This window comes from Vidua macroura, chromosome 37 (genome assembly GCF_024509145.1).
Source record: "Vidua macroura isolate BioBank_ID:100142 chromosome 37, ASM2450914v1, whole genome shotgun sequence".
Lineage (NCBI taxonomy): Eukaryota > Metazoa > Chordata > Aves > Passeriformes > Viduidae > Vidua > Vidua macroura.
Genome location: NC_071607.1, coordinates 525,167 through 539,798, shown reverse-complemented (window position 1 = coordinate 539,798; position 14,632 = coordinate 525,167). Strand labels below are relative to the sequence as shown.

The 14,632-nt window shown below is 52.4% G+C and overlaps 1 pseudogene; it reads left to right on the top strand.

Annotated features, from left to right (window-relative positions):
- Positions 1-6,624: 6,624 nt before the first annotated feature.
- LOC128821244 (zinc finger protein 271-like) lies at positions 6,625-13,150 on the top strand (annotated as a pseudogene).
- The last annotated feature ends 1,482 nt before the right edge of the window (positions 13,151-14,632 follow it).

Here is a 14,632-nt window from a genome sequence, read left to right as displayed (position 1 = left end):
AAACCACCAAAGCAAGACGAATCCAATGAAGAATAAGTCCATTTGAATCACTGAAGGGAAACAGGTCATGTCATTAGTGGTCAGACCACCAATTTCCCCTCCTCCCTGTAGTAGGGGTCTCAGTCTCAGTCCTTGGGAGGAGGGTTCTCATTCTTTCTTTGTCACAGTGGTAACGAGGCAGATGAGGGGTCTTCAATGAAGACAGAGAGTCACCCCAAAAGTTCATTTGGCTTAAGAACGGAGATTAGAAGCAGGCTGCGCATCAGGCTGTCCCGTGCTGGGTCCATGTCAGGTCTTTGCCAAGTCCTTGCCAAGTCCTTGCCAAGTTCTTGCCAGGCCTTGTTGGGAACAGCTAGCATGACGGTTCAGTGGTTGCACCTGCACTGTGTCCTGTTCTAAGCCGGAACTGCAGTGGAGGAAGGGATTCTTTCTCGTGGCAATCGGAAGGCAAAATGGAAAATGAGGGGCTTCAGACGGACTCTTACACCGTGTCGGGAGGTGCGGAGAAGTTTGTTTGTGTTTGCGCTGGATGCCGGCCCGGGCCCGGGCCCGTTCCAGGGCTGTTCCTCAGCTGCGGCTTTGCCCTCGCCCAGCCCGGGGGGCCCTGAGAGCGCGGGGCGAGGCGGTGCCGTGTGCAGAGCCCGCCCCTCGCTGCGATTGGCCGGCTGTGCCGTCAGTCGTGGTTGTGGCGCGCTGATTGGTGAGAGCGGGGCGAAGCACGGCCCCGCTGGCGGCCTGAGGGCGGCCCTGGCTGGGCAGCGGCGCCATTGGCGGAGCGTCTGTGCGGGCCCGGGAGCGGCGGCAGCGGCCGGAGGCCGGGGAGGCGGCATTGGCGGAGCTGGGAGGCGGCCCCGGCGCAGGTGGGAGCCGCGCTGGGTTCTGCGGGGGCTCGGGGCTCGCTGCGGGCGGAGGGGGCGGCAGGGGGCTGCGGCGGCTTGCTTGTGCCGTGTCCGGCCCGTGGTGGCCCTGGGCCGAGGGCGCTGCGGGAGCGGCTGCCCGCGCTCTCCTTCCCGCCGCTGCCTGGGCAGGAGCCGCTGCCGGAGCAGCGCTGCCTCGTCCCGCTTGCTGTGGCTAGGACAGAGGTGGCTGCCCCGTCGCCGGGGCCGTGCGGGGAAATTCACGTCGCCGGAGGTTTCTGTGCCCAGAGGAGACCGAGGAGTCCTGTAAAAGTGACTTTATTGCTGGGCAGAGGGAGAGGCCGTGGGGCATTTGCCATGCGGTCTCTCCCATTGTTGTAGTACGCAGCCTCCTTTTTATGCTCATTTTCCCGGCCGCATCTCTCTCTGCCTTTGCCCACTTGGCTGAGGGACTTGGAAGGTTCAGATTTCCCGATGCGCCTGCTGCATGTCCTCGTTAATGTGCACCCCTCCTTGTGTATAATATCCGATATTCGTGGCTCTGTTAAGTCTTTGTTCTTCTGGGAGTTGAGGAATTTAGCGGGACTTTGAGCAGCTGTCCGTGTCAGTTAGTAACATTTCCTGAAATGGGTTGTTTCCCCCCTTACTTCCCTGTTTACAAGTCCTTGGCCCCATCTCCAAGCAGATTCACTCATTGACTCTGTTTTTTCTTCCTGGGTCCTCTTTGGTTTTGGGATTATTCTCGGTGACCTCATTACCTGTCCTTTTGTAGCCGTTTCTGATCAGGAGGCCTGGATGCCACCTGCATCCCCTCGCTCATCTGCTGAATGAGCTGTGCTCCCAAGGAGTATGGTAAAAAGATGAGAGTTGCTGCAGCAGGTAAGGGGAGAAACAGCATTCGTTTAACCCATGGTCTGCCAGGGAGCCACAAAACCGTGTCCCATTCCCATCCTTTCCAAGTTTGGACCAATACATGAGCTACTTTCTTATTTCCTTTTTTATCTGTTTCACCACTTTTCCTTTGTCATCTCTTTGCAAGCAACAGTTTGAGTCATTTAATTTTCCACAAATTCCTCCTTTTTCTGCTAGATGATAATCTGATCCCATCCCCTGGTGAAATGTTGTGTTCCTCATTTCAGTGGATTGGTCGGCAGGAAGGTCAGGAGCTGGAGGTGTCTGCTTGGTTCTTATTTCAAGGACAGCTTGTAATCGAATGATGCCATTGACATGATAAATGGTTTCTCTGTCTCCTGATATGAATTGGTTTGGGTTCCCAGGGGCTGGTCCATGGTGTTGTAGGATTTGTTCTGGTGGCTGTTCATCTTTTCCCCATTTTTGGGCACTGTCTCCAACCAGGACTGCAACAATTGACCAATTTTCTCTCATTAAATCATCACATACTTGGATTCCAACTGATTTCTCTGAACTTTTGGTAGCAAAAAACTCCAGTGCTGTAATACATCCTATGTAACATAGACAGTGACAGCACATGTTGGAGTAGGCAGAGGGATGATTTCCCCCTTTTTTTAGTGATGTTCTCAATACATTCTTTATTTGCTGTTTCCCTTTGCACTTTAACCCATTTCTGTTGCAGAGTCAGAGATCCTCATCATGGGCTCTGCCTTCAGCTGTGCAGATTGCATCTGTGCAAGCAGGCAGAGCTTGGGGTGAGGGGCAGAGGGAATCAGCCCAATTCTTCCTCCAGGCGGGAAGACCCAGGTACATTGTCCACTCTTTGCCCCAGCAGTGTTAATTTGCATTTCTAAAACTGTTCTGCTGGCTGCCTGGAAGGAATCTTCTCTTCCAGGGAAGCCATTCTGTTACTCACATGTGGCCCACCAACAAAAAACAAGGTGTTTTTTTTAAGCGGTATTCTATTAACTGTTTATGCATTAAAGGGTCACCTTTAAAGCTCTTCTAGTTTTGCAATTGCAACCAATAGGTAAACATCACCAAACCCATACCAAAATTTTTCCATCACTAACAGCCACTTAAACACATGCACAAAAACAATCCAAAGACATAAAAATTTTTTTCAACTTCTTCTGCTAAGAATAGGAATTTAATCTCACACCCCTGGTCTAAGTCTAACTGAGAATATAAAAGTAGGATTATTAAGAAGAAACATTCTCATGGCGGACTCTAATCCCAGGCAGCGCAGTGTGTGAGTGTAACTGAGACCCAGAGTGGAATTGTGCCGTTGTCTTCCCCAGCAGCTGCGGCAGTGCAGGCACAGAAAGCACTGAAGCTGCAGCAGCGGCAGCGAGGATTGGCCCCGGTGTCTGGAGATGCCAAAGGAGGGTGGCCAGGCGGAGGATTTGAGCAGAGGATGTATGGGCAGTCCCAGGGGCTTGCCCCGCTGTGGAGGCCTGGCTGCTGCTGCGCTGCCTTCAGTGTAGGCTCAGTGGGGGCCTCCCATCCTCCTGCTGCGGGCGGGAAGTTCAAATCTCCGGGGCTTCAGAGCCCTGGAGCCGAGGCTGAGGGGTCCCCCGTGTTCAGCTGTGCTGGCGGCTGTTTCTGGCCTCAGGGCCACTTGGCATGGGCCATGCCACTTGGCCACCAGTGGTGCTGCTTTGCAGCCTTAGGCAGGGCCCGATGTCCTGCTTGGATGTTGGGAACAGCAAAGTGCCAAGGTGGATGTGTCTCATAAACCTCTCCCAGTCTGGCTCTGGAGCTCTGTCACTTGAATGCAGTCCTGGATTTCTTCCCAGCCCTTCTTCAGGCTGTTCAAACAGGAGGCTGGGTTAAACCCTTCCCCTGCCCTCAGTTCAGAATCCTCCTGTGCCACTGAACAAGTTTCATAGTGTAATAACCAAGCACTGCTCATCCATTTAGAGGCTCTTCTGGTTGCCAAAGCTTTAACTTGATGCCAGACTTGAACAGTAAGAGATGCTCCTGCTGTCAGTTTTCAGGCCTCGGTTCCCGTGAAAGCTGTGGGTGTACAATTCTGCAGACAACGAGGCCACTCTGGCCACTGGGTTAAACATTTTAGCAGAAGAATTCCTTTGGCATGGCCCTGTTTAATCTCCACATACAATTCAAATTCTTTTTTCCTGTCTAGGAGGGCCAGGGCAGCAGCCTCAGTTAATCTTTATTTTAACACTTGAAAATTCTGTTTTCCTCCTCGTGTCCATCCATCCAGTTTCTTGACTGGCAGGTTAGGAGTGTTGTAGGAAGACATCCCTGGCTCCAAAAGCCCTGCCTTTAGCAGGGACTCAATACCAGGCTGTGAGCCCTTCCTTCCCTCCCTTGGAATAGGGTGTTGCTTTTAGACACCACTTGTCCTGGTTGCTTGAAAGTACTTTGAAGAGGCTCCATATCAATTTTTCCCTCTTTGCTTGGGGCTGCCCACACTTCTGGGTTCACTTCAGCACAGGCCTTGCCATTTATCTGACTCAAAGGTACAGCATTAGCCTCTGTTTTAGCTTTTAGAATATAAATCTCTATTTCCACATTAGCCATGGAATCCTTTCCCAGGTAAATGATAATCACAATTAGGAGGAAGTAGAAATCCATGCATTTCAAATCTATCTCCCACATCTACTAATAGTGGTTGAAGAATACACATCTGCTCATTTTTCCCACTTATCCCATGAATGATCAAACAACTTCTTGACAATTTTCCCCCCTTACAACTGAGATTCAAAGTAGATCAAGAGGTCCCTGTGTCCATCAGGAGAGGCCTCCTCTCGATTCAGACCCACCCTGAATGTTCTCCAGGGCTCCATTGTGGTGGGTCCTTGGTGTGATGGGAGCTGTGACACCCCTGACAATCCATGTCCATCAAAGGGTGGACTTGCTCCTCTTGAGGGTGCTGCTGTCTCTGTTTCCAGTGTTCCTGTGCCCTGCAGCTGGAGCCCTGAGTCCTTCCCAGGGGCTGTTTGGGTGGGCTCTCCCCTGTCCAGGAGGGCAATGCCTCTGCAGGTGCTTGTGGCCAACCCCGTCCCCTGGGTGCTGGGGCCCCCTTGGGCTCTGGGGTTGATCCCTGAGGGGCTGTAGGAACTGTGCCATGGCCTTTGCCTTCAGCCTGGGCTTTTGCTCATCCCTTCTTGCATTCAGCTGCTGTGCCTTTGTGCCCAAGTGCTCCAGGGCCTTCTTCTGCCACTCCTGCAGCCCCGCTCACTTCCTGTGGGTGCTCATCCTCTGACATGTTGAGCTTTCTGCAAAATCATTCGTTTTGCAGTCACCAAATTAAAATCCATAAAAGTAAATTCTGATTTTTCCGTGTACAATCTGCATTTCCCAGATGTTCCTTTGTTTTCCTCCTTGTGCTCAGGGTGCCCTCCAGAGCCTGTATCCCAGAGCTGGTCCCTGTCCTACTGCGTTGTTCCCCCTGGGGTATCCACATCCTTAATTAGCTTTGGGCGACTGTGCAAACTTCCTGAACTTTCTCTCCTTTTTTTTACACATTATATTAATGGCTCTATTAAATCTTTGTTTTTCTTCTTGAAGTTCAGGGATGTAGCCGGACTTTAGCTGAGCCACAAGTCTATGTGAATTAATAACTTTTTTCTGAAACTGATGATTACTATTGTCAGTTCCTCATCTACAAGTTCCTGGCCCTTTCTCCAAGCCGATTCATGCCATCTGTTTGTAAAGACTTATTCATTTATTCCTTTCAACATGATGGGAAAGGGGGAGAGGAGTCATAAAAGGACATTTAGGACACCTAGAGTGAGTGCAGGAAGGGGGTGGATCACCCCCAAACTCAGCTAGGCAGAGCTGGGATTAGGACAGATGATGGAAAGGGGTAGGAGAGGGGGACTAGGGGAGGGGGCACAGCAGGAGATTGCAGGGGGTCTCTTTATGTCCCCATCACATCATCCCTGGAGCGATTCTCCAGGACTCTAGGAGGGGATAGATCTGCACTGGGGGGGGTCCCCGACCCTCTTGTCCATCCCTGGGGGATTTTTGGGGGGTGTTCCCCCCATCCACCAGCTGGTGCTGTGGCAGATGTTGGGCAGAGGGGAGGATGAAAGAGAGGTTTGGGGTTGGCAGGGAGGAGGCATGGGAGGAAGAGAAGGGAGACAGGAGAAGTACAAGGTTCCATCCTGCAGGTGGCCAGGGAGGGGAAGGTCGCCCCAGATATATCAGAGAGTCCTCAAGGGAGTTTTTTTAATGGAGACTGTTTGGAGTTTGCAGATTGCTGACTCAAGATCCAAATAACTTTGTGGGTCACTGTGAGGGCTTGGTTTTTGGGGAGAATTTTGGATCTTGCAGGACCCCAAAGCTGAGTTGCAGTTCCCCCTTTGGGGGATATTTGGGATCCAGGTACTGGTGAGGGGAGGACATGGGTCTTTATGATGCTCCAGGAGAGCGGTGGAGGGAAACCCCAAGACCCTTGGGGTGGGGTGGGAAGAGAGGAGAACTCACTCAGAGCTGGAGGACCCCTGGCAACCTGAAGGGCAGAGCAGAAGGGCCTGGAGTGGGGGGACCCCTGGGATCTGTGGAACCCTGGAGCAGAGAGTCAGGGGAAAAGGGATCACTGTACCCTCAAAACCCCTGGATCATCCCTAAGCAAGACCCTTGAACGGGCCATGCCAGAAGCCATAGGACCCCCATCAGCCCAGGGAAGGGAAACCCTCAGAACCCAAAAATGGAGAGACAAGAGAGAACCCTCCTACAAGAGGTTTTTTGGGGGCTGAATCTTGGTGCTTTGGAGATTTTTATGGACACAAAACATCTGGTGACTTCCTGAGATGGATTTGTTCAGGAGGAACCCCACCCCAAGGCACTCACCTCCTTGTTTTTTGCCCCAAACCAGGATTTGCCATTCTCAAGCCTTGGCCAGATGGAGGAAGAGGAAAAGCCCTGGAGATCCCCTGCAGGCAGCAGCTGCATATCCAGCCCAGAGAGCTGCAAGGAAGAAACACCTTCCCCGTGCTGGGAAGGCCAGAGATCCAGACAGAGTTCGGAGCTGGTGGAGAAGCCTGAAGCTTGGGAGAAGCTCCACAAGTGCTTGGAATGTGGGAAGGGCTTCAGCCAGAGCTCCGACCTGATCCAGCACCAGATGTTCCACACTGGGGAACGGCCCTATGAGTGTGGGGAGTGTGGGAAGAGCTTAAGCCGGAGCTCCTAGCTGATCCATCACCAGATGATCCACATTGGGGAACGTCCGTATAAGTGTGGGGAATGTGAGAAGAGCTTCAGCCGGAGCTCTGACCTGATCCAGCACCAGAGGATCCACACTGGGGAACGGCCCTATGAGTGTGGGCAATGTAGGAAGAGCTTTAGCCGGAGCTCCCACCTGCACAGCCACCAGAAGATCCACTCTGGAGAACGGCCCTACAAATGCTTGGAATGTGGGAAGAATTTCAGCCGGAGCTCCAATCTCACTAAGCACTGCCAGATCCACACTAGGGAATTGCACTACATGTGCTTAGAATGTGGAAAGAGCTTCATCCAGAACTCCAACCTCATCAAGCACCAGAAGATCCACACTTGTGAATTGCCCTTCAAGTGCTTGGAATGTGGGAAAAGCTTCATCCGGAACTCTGATCTCATCAAGCACCGCAAGATCCACACTGGGGAATCACCCTACAAGTGCTTGGAATGTGGTAAGTGCTTCATCCGGAGCTCCACCCTCATGAAGCACTGTAAGATCCACACCAGGAAACGGGAACAGCCCTATGAGTGCTTGGAATGTGGGAAGAATTTCTTATGGAGCTCCCAGCTCATCATCCACCAGCGCATCCACACTGGGGAGAGGCCCTATGAGTGTCCCCGGTGTGGGAAGAGGTTTCGGAGCAGCACCCATCTCCTCAAACATCAGCCAATACACACAGAGGAGAGGCCCTTCCGCTGTCATGACTGTGGGAAGCGCTTCAAGCACAGCTCCACCCTCTCCAGCCACCAGCGCATCCACACCGGGGAGAGGCCCTACGAGTGTCCCCAGTGTGGGAAGAGGTTTCGGACCAGCTCACAGCTTTTCCTACATCAGCCAGTACACACAGGGGAGAGGCCCTTCTGCTGCCCTGACTGTGGGAAGGGCTTCAAGCAAAACTCATACCTCGTCATCCACCGGCGCATCCATACCGGGGAGAGGCCCTACGAGTGTGGAGAGTGTAGGAAGAGGTTTTATACCAGCTCCCATCTCCTTCTACATCAGCCAATACACACAGGGGAGAGGCCTTTCTGCTGTCCTGACTGCGGGAAAGGCTTCAAGCAAAGCTCCCATCTCGTCACCCACCGTCGTATCCACACCGGGGAGAGGCCCTACGAGTGTGGAGAGTGTGGGAAGAGCTTCTCTAGGAGCTCTCACTTGACCCAACATCAACGGAGCCACCAGTAGGGGACGCCCTGCGAGTGCCCTGAGTGAGGGAAGAGCTTCATGCCCTGCTCCAGCTCCATTCCCCATGGGAGAATCCTTTTTGGATGATCCCCAGTGACCCCTGATGGGCAGAGACCTGGTGATTTATGGTCCTGGTTAGCAGTGCCGGAGAGACACCTGGCTGGTGGGTTCTACATCTTCTTGGCTCCCCACAGGTACCTGGATGAACATGGGCAGGAAAATCCATTGGATTGAAGATTGACTTCAGCAGCTCATTGGGGAGAGCAGACTGACTTTCAGCCCCATAAAATCTCACCTTTGGTTTTCAATTATTTCTTCTAGTGGCATCAGGGAATACTGGTAGGTCTTGGACATCTTTTCTAACCTAAATGATTCCGTGATTCTAATTCTCTCTGGCCCACAGGCATTGTCTTGGGGATGTTTTTTTATCCCATATAATTTTTGGGGTTTTTTTGTTTCTGTGGTGGTTGCTGGTCCCCCCTTACCTCCCCTGGTTCTGGAAGTATTGGGATGGGTGAGAGCCAGCCCAGGATTTCCTGTCAGAGTGGGCAATCTGCTCAATGGTTATGCTGCGCAATGCATCTGACCAGAGATACTGTTGCCTTGTGGGTTTTGCCTGTTTCTTTTTGTACTCTTCCTTTGGCACTGTGGCTGCGCTTACTGGCTTCCTTCTTTGGTTCTCTGCTGCTTGGGAGCCCAAAGGCAGTGCATGCCACATCAGGACCTGGGACGCGGAGTCCCCTGGTCCCCTGCCAGGGTCCGTCCCCTCTGTGCAGCCTGACCCAGGGAGCAGCCATCTCAGATGAGCTACCCAGGGGAGCAATTCCCCGCTCAGCCCCACTCTTCTCTGCCCTGCTTCAGGGCTTCTTGGTACACTGTAACCCAACATCCAGACACCCCACGGCTTTGGGCATGGCCGCAGAGTTTCTGCTGTCTTTTTTTCCCCACTCCCAGGTGTGCTGGCATCTGCCCTTCCAGCTGTTCTTCCAAGGTTCCTGCTACAGCCCATTTTGCCACCTGGAGGGGCACTGGGATCAGCTGCCCCAGTGATGTAAAGGAAGCCCCTTTTCCATCTCTCCTGCCAGCCTGCCCACCATTGCTACGTGCAGAGAGGCACCAAAACTCTTGCTGCAGCGCCCCCTGCAGCTGCGGGGGAATCATCGCACCTGCCCTGCCTGGCGGGAGCCACCAGCGCCCCTGCGGGCTGTGACCAGAACTGCACTGAAGGGGGAGGTGCCTGCGGCTGAGAGAAGGCTGGGACTGGGTTTGGGGTTTTGTTTGTTGTTGCTGCCGTTGTTGTTGTTTGTTTGCCTTGTTATACACATACATACTGGTAGAGAACAGTTATTTATTTTTTCATATCTTTGCCTGAAAGCCTCTTAATTTCAAATTTATAATAATTCAGAGGGGAGGTGGTCATATTTTCCATTCCAAGAGTGGTTCCCGCCTTCCTTTATAGGCACCTGTCTTTCAAACCAAGACAGATGTTGATGCCCTATGTGGGCCCTGAGGGCATTGAGAGGAAAGAGTGAAAAAGGAGTAACAGTTCCTGGGTAACCTACTTTTTTGTGTGCTGGATGTAGAAACCTTGTTAGACTGCAGCCCAGGCTGTTCGGGGCAGGAGGAATTGGCTGGCTGGATGTGCCGAGGCCTTGTGGGCAGTGGCTCCGTGTCCCGCAGGAGGCTGGGGCCGAGGGGTGTCCCTCAGGGCTGTGCCTGGGCACCGGGGCTCGTCACTGCCTCGGACAGTGGCACCCAGGGGCACCAAGCGCAGCCTCGGCGCCTTTGCAGGGCACAGGGAGCTGAGTGGGCAGGGCCACCACGGAAACACCGAGTGCCTGCCTGGGGCAGAGCCGGGCGAAAGCCGGGCTGGAAAGCCAGGAGAGGCTGCTCAGAGCTGGCCTTGGGACTTGGGCACCTGGGAGACAGAGCCTGGCTGACATTGAGCTAAACACCTGAGAAATGACAGCATGTTTTTCTAGACAACTTCATTATTCTGTATTTTCTTAACGTGGGTTTTTCTTAACGTGGGCCGAGGCCTTGTGGGCAGTGGCTCCGTGTCCTGCAGGAGGCTGGGGCCGAGGGGTGTCCCTCAGGGCTGTGCCTGGGCACCGGGGCTCGTCACTGCCTCGGACAGTGGCACCCAGGGGCACCAAGCGCAGCCTCGGCGCCTTTGCAGGGCACAGGGAGCTGAGCGGGCAGGGCCACCACGGAAACACCGAGTGCCTGCCTGGGGCAGAGCCGGGCGAAAGCCGGGCTGGAAAGCCAGGAGAGGCTGCTCAGAGCTGGCCTTGGGACTTGGGCACCTGGGAGACAGAGCCTGGCTGACATTGAGCTAAACACCTGAGAAATGACAGCATGTTTTTCTAGACAACTTCATTATTCTGTATTTTCTTAACGTGGGTTTTTATGAGGGAACATTTTTAATATTCATTTTACATTTTTTACCTTTTAAAAGGCAAATCGCTTTTTGTTATGTGTGAGGAGGGATGGGCTGGGAAATATTGTGGGCATTTTCTGTTCAATATATATTCAGATCTGATATGTGACAAGTCCAGATTCTGACTCCATCAGCAGTGTTTGGTGCCAGACTGCTTTGCTTTTCACAGTGAGATCTCCGTTCTTTCAAATCCAGCAGTCAAAACCCTTGAAACACAGAAAAGCTGGGAATCAGGTTAAAGCATTTGGAGAGTTTGCTCCGTCTGTGCACTCCACATCTCCCCTAGTCACTGTTCAGCCTCTTCACTCCTGTCCTAGCTGCGCATTGCTGTATCCAGAGTTCAGTATATGCTTTTATAGAGAGATAGATACCTGTGATTATTGTATATACAATTGTCTTGGAGTGAATTATTGTGATGGTACATTCCATGGTCCTCTGCTTTGTGCCCAAAGAATGATTATTGTATTTTTAAGCCCTGGGAGCCTGGGACCGGGTAGGGAGAGGCTCCTTTTTTGCTGCTGTCTTGGTTTACAAGACAGGTGTCTGCTAGGGAAGGCAGAAAAAGCTTCTCTTGGAATGGAGAATGTAAATCCTCTCCCTCTGAATTATTATAATTTTGAAAATAAGGGGCTCTCAGGCAAAGATATGGGAATAGGAAGAACAGTTCTTTACTAGTGTGTATAATAAAGCAAACAAACAACAACAACTACAGCACTAACAGCAAACAGAATGGGAACCCAGTCCCAGCCTTTTGCCCGCGGCACTTTCCCCTTTGGTGCAGTTCCGGGCACAGCCTGCAGGGGCGCTGCTGGCTCCCGGCGGGCAGGGCGGGTGCGGTGAACCCCACGCGGCTGCAGGGGGCGCTCTGTCGCGGGCTCAGGGAGCACGCGGCCATGGTGGCTTTGACCGAAGGCAGAAGGGATTGAGGAGAGGCTTTGCTTCACAAAGCCCTGGGGCAGCCAAACCCTGTGCCCCTAGCAAGACTCTCGGGAAACAGCAGGCTGGAACGGCAGAGATGAGCAAAAAATCCCAGGGTGGTGGGCGAGATGTATAAGAAACTCTACGGCAATAGCTGGAACCTGTGGGATGTCCTGGCAGGGCAGGGAGATGCGGGGCCCAGCAGCAGAAGAAAGGTTCCCAGCTGGGTTATGGTGGTGGCTGTTATAAATAAATTTGTTTTAACAGGTGGAATTATAAATTGTTAGTGATGTAATGTTGTTATGAATTGTTAATAAATGTAATGAATTGTTATGCCTAATTAATGCAATAAGTTATGAAGTTAAATGTACTGTAGTATGAGCGTGTGCCCACTAGAGGAGGGTGGTAAAAATTTTCCAGAAGGTTACCTTATGGCCTGATGCTAGCAGCCCGGACTGTAATTGGACAACGAGCCAGCCAGTGAAATCGAAGCATCCCAGAATGATTGGTCAGGAATGCACCGCCAACTGGGACAAACCAGGGACCGGAAAAAGGGCCAATCACCAAGGGGATGAAGAGTGCACCAATCCGGCAGCTTTAAGAGCCTTTAAAAACCCCCAGGTGCCGAGCACCCAGGTCTTTCCATGGAACTGGTATCCTAGGAAACACTCTGTGTTTCATGTAACATTCATGCACAGTTCCATGTAACTCTGACTTGCTGCTGAGGTCCTGGGCTTATCCTGGGGCCTCGTCTTCAGTTGTTTTTGTTTTTAATAAACAGGCCCAAGCCTTTTAAACTATCTCGGCTCCAATTTGCCTGCTTTTAACAGTGGCAGCGAATTCCATTCTCCAAGCAGCAGGTCTGACTGTCCTTCTCCGAAGCCCAGCAGATAGAGCGTCCCCAACTGCACAGTCCTCGTCTTTTTTCCTGCCTCTATTCTTGTTGTATCTCTGTCCTGTCCTGCCCACCCCCCATGAGAAACTCCCGAAAAAAGTAGAGGAGTTCCTCCTCCCTACTATCTTAAGCACACAGCCATTAGTGCTTCTTGGAAACTCAATGGGAAAAAATTCCACAAGTAACAAGGAAAGAAAATTTAAAAACTCAACCCCCAACAACTGCACTGGCGTCTAGCTGATTGGGTTTTCCTCGGCTCTCTCTGTGCACCATGGTTCTCTGTTTGGTGAAAAGCTTTTTTGGGCCAGCTGTTAAAAATAGGTTAGAAATGGTTGTAAAATAGTTGATAATTGTTAAGCATGCACTGTTAGTTTGGTTATGGTTAAAAGGGTAGTTATAAGAAATACAGTACGCTATGTACCATAATAAACCTAAGGAAAGTGCACTACCCCCCAAGCGAAACGAGCCCGCCTGGACAGAACTGTAATGGGCCAATCAAGCGCCTTAAACCTTCATGCAAATGAAGGATCCAAAAAGAAACCAATCCAAAGGGACAAAAAACAGGATAAAAAGGGGCATCTGACCCACTGAACCCATGCCGCTCCACCTGGAATGTTGGGGACATCGCTGCTCAAGAAGAGCCAGTGCCGGCACTGCAGCCTCCTTGATGGGAATGCTCCTGCTTGGCCCGTGGGCCCCCTTGCTTTAGGCCTTTCTTTTTATTATAATAAATGCTGAAATAACTTTTAGTACCGGGAGTGTGGTTCTGTTTATAACACCAGGCAAAGGATTCTTTCCCTTTCCTTGGTTCGGAGAGGCTGCAGTGGCGAGCCTTGGAGTGCCTGGAGGTGAACTGAGCAGCTGCTTTGTCGGAGCCCGGGGGCTCTGCGCGGGCAGGAGCAGAGCGGCACCACTGCAGCCCAAAGTCGCTGCGAGCCAGGCCGAGCCGGGAGAGAAAACACCCCGAGGCTTCAGCCCTGCTGCTTCATGTGCTGGGACCGTGCCTGCGGAGCCCAGCTGGGGAGTTCAACACTGGGTGAGCCCCGGGCTTCCATCTCCTTCAGGATAGCCCCTGGTTGGTTTTTCCCCTGGGGGAGAAGCCGGTGCTGTCGTGTGCTGCCTGTTGTGAGCGGGGATTTCTCTGGCATTTTGGGTCTTTTGTCTCACGGCGTGCGTGGGGGATAAGGTCTGACAATTTAATATCTAGCATTTATTTACCTTTTTTTTTTTCCCCTTGCCATGTGGTCATTCTGTTTGTTAATAAACTGTTGGAGTTTTTTTTCACTTTCATCTATTTAAATTTTCATTTCCTGTTGGTGGAAAGAGATTGTTGGAACCCTGTAGAGGGGACAACACTCACTCCAGAGTGTCCTCTTTTAAATCATCTCTCAAACTGAGACAGCCTAGAAGTGCTTGGAATGTGGCATGAGCTCCAACCAGAGCTCCCACCTGATCCGGCACCAGGAGATCCAAACTAAGGAACATCCCTGCTGGTGCTTGGAATGTGGGAAGAGCTTCATATGGAAGTCTGACCTGGTCACCCATCATAGGATCCACCTCAGGGAACAGCCCTGCAAGTTCTTGAAATGTGGGCAGAGCTTCAGCTAGAACTCCCCACCGCATTAAGGACCACAAGATCCAAACCGGCACATGGCCCTGTGAGTGTGGGGAGTGTGGGGAGTGTGGGGAGTGTGGGAAGAACTTCAGCTGGAGCTCCAAGCTCGTCACCTGCCAGTGCATCCACACTTGCGAGAGGCCCTACGAGTGTCCCGAGTGCGGGAAGAGCTTTGTGTGCTGCTCCAACTCCATCCCCCATGGGAGGATCCGGGCTGGATGATCCCCAGTGACCCCCGTTGGGCAGAGCCCTGGTGATCCGTGGTCCTGGTGATCCCCGTTGGGTGGGGGGAAAGTGTTGGAGAGATTTCTTTCCCTTCTTGTGCTGCTGTGATTTGATTGGTAATAAATTCACTCCCTGTACCCATGGGTCTGTTGCGCCTGTGCCGGTGGTCGGGGCGGGATCTCTCCCGTTTCTTCTTCCTCCTCCCGGGCCTCTCCTCAGCCACTCAGAGAGGTACAAACAATATTGATCCAATCAGAGCGCGCGGCGCTGCTGCCGCCCCAGTTGCCAGGCGGTCCCGCAGCGCCCAGAGCTCCTCACCTGGACTCCACCCGCGCCCCGCCCTCGCCCCCATAGGGGAGGGGAATTTGGAGAGGGGGGAGGTGTCAGACCC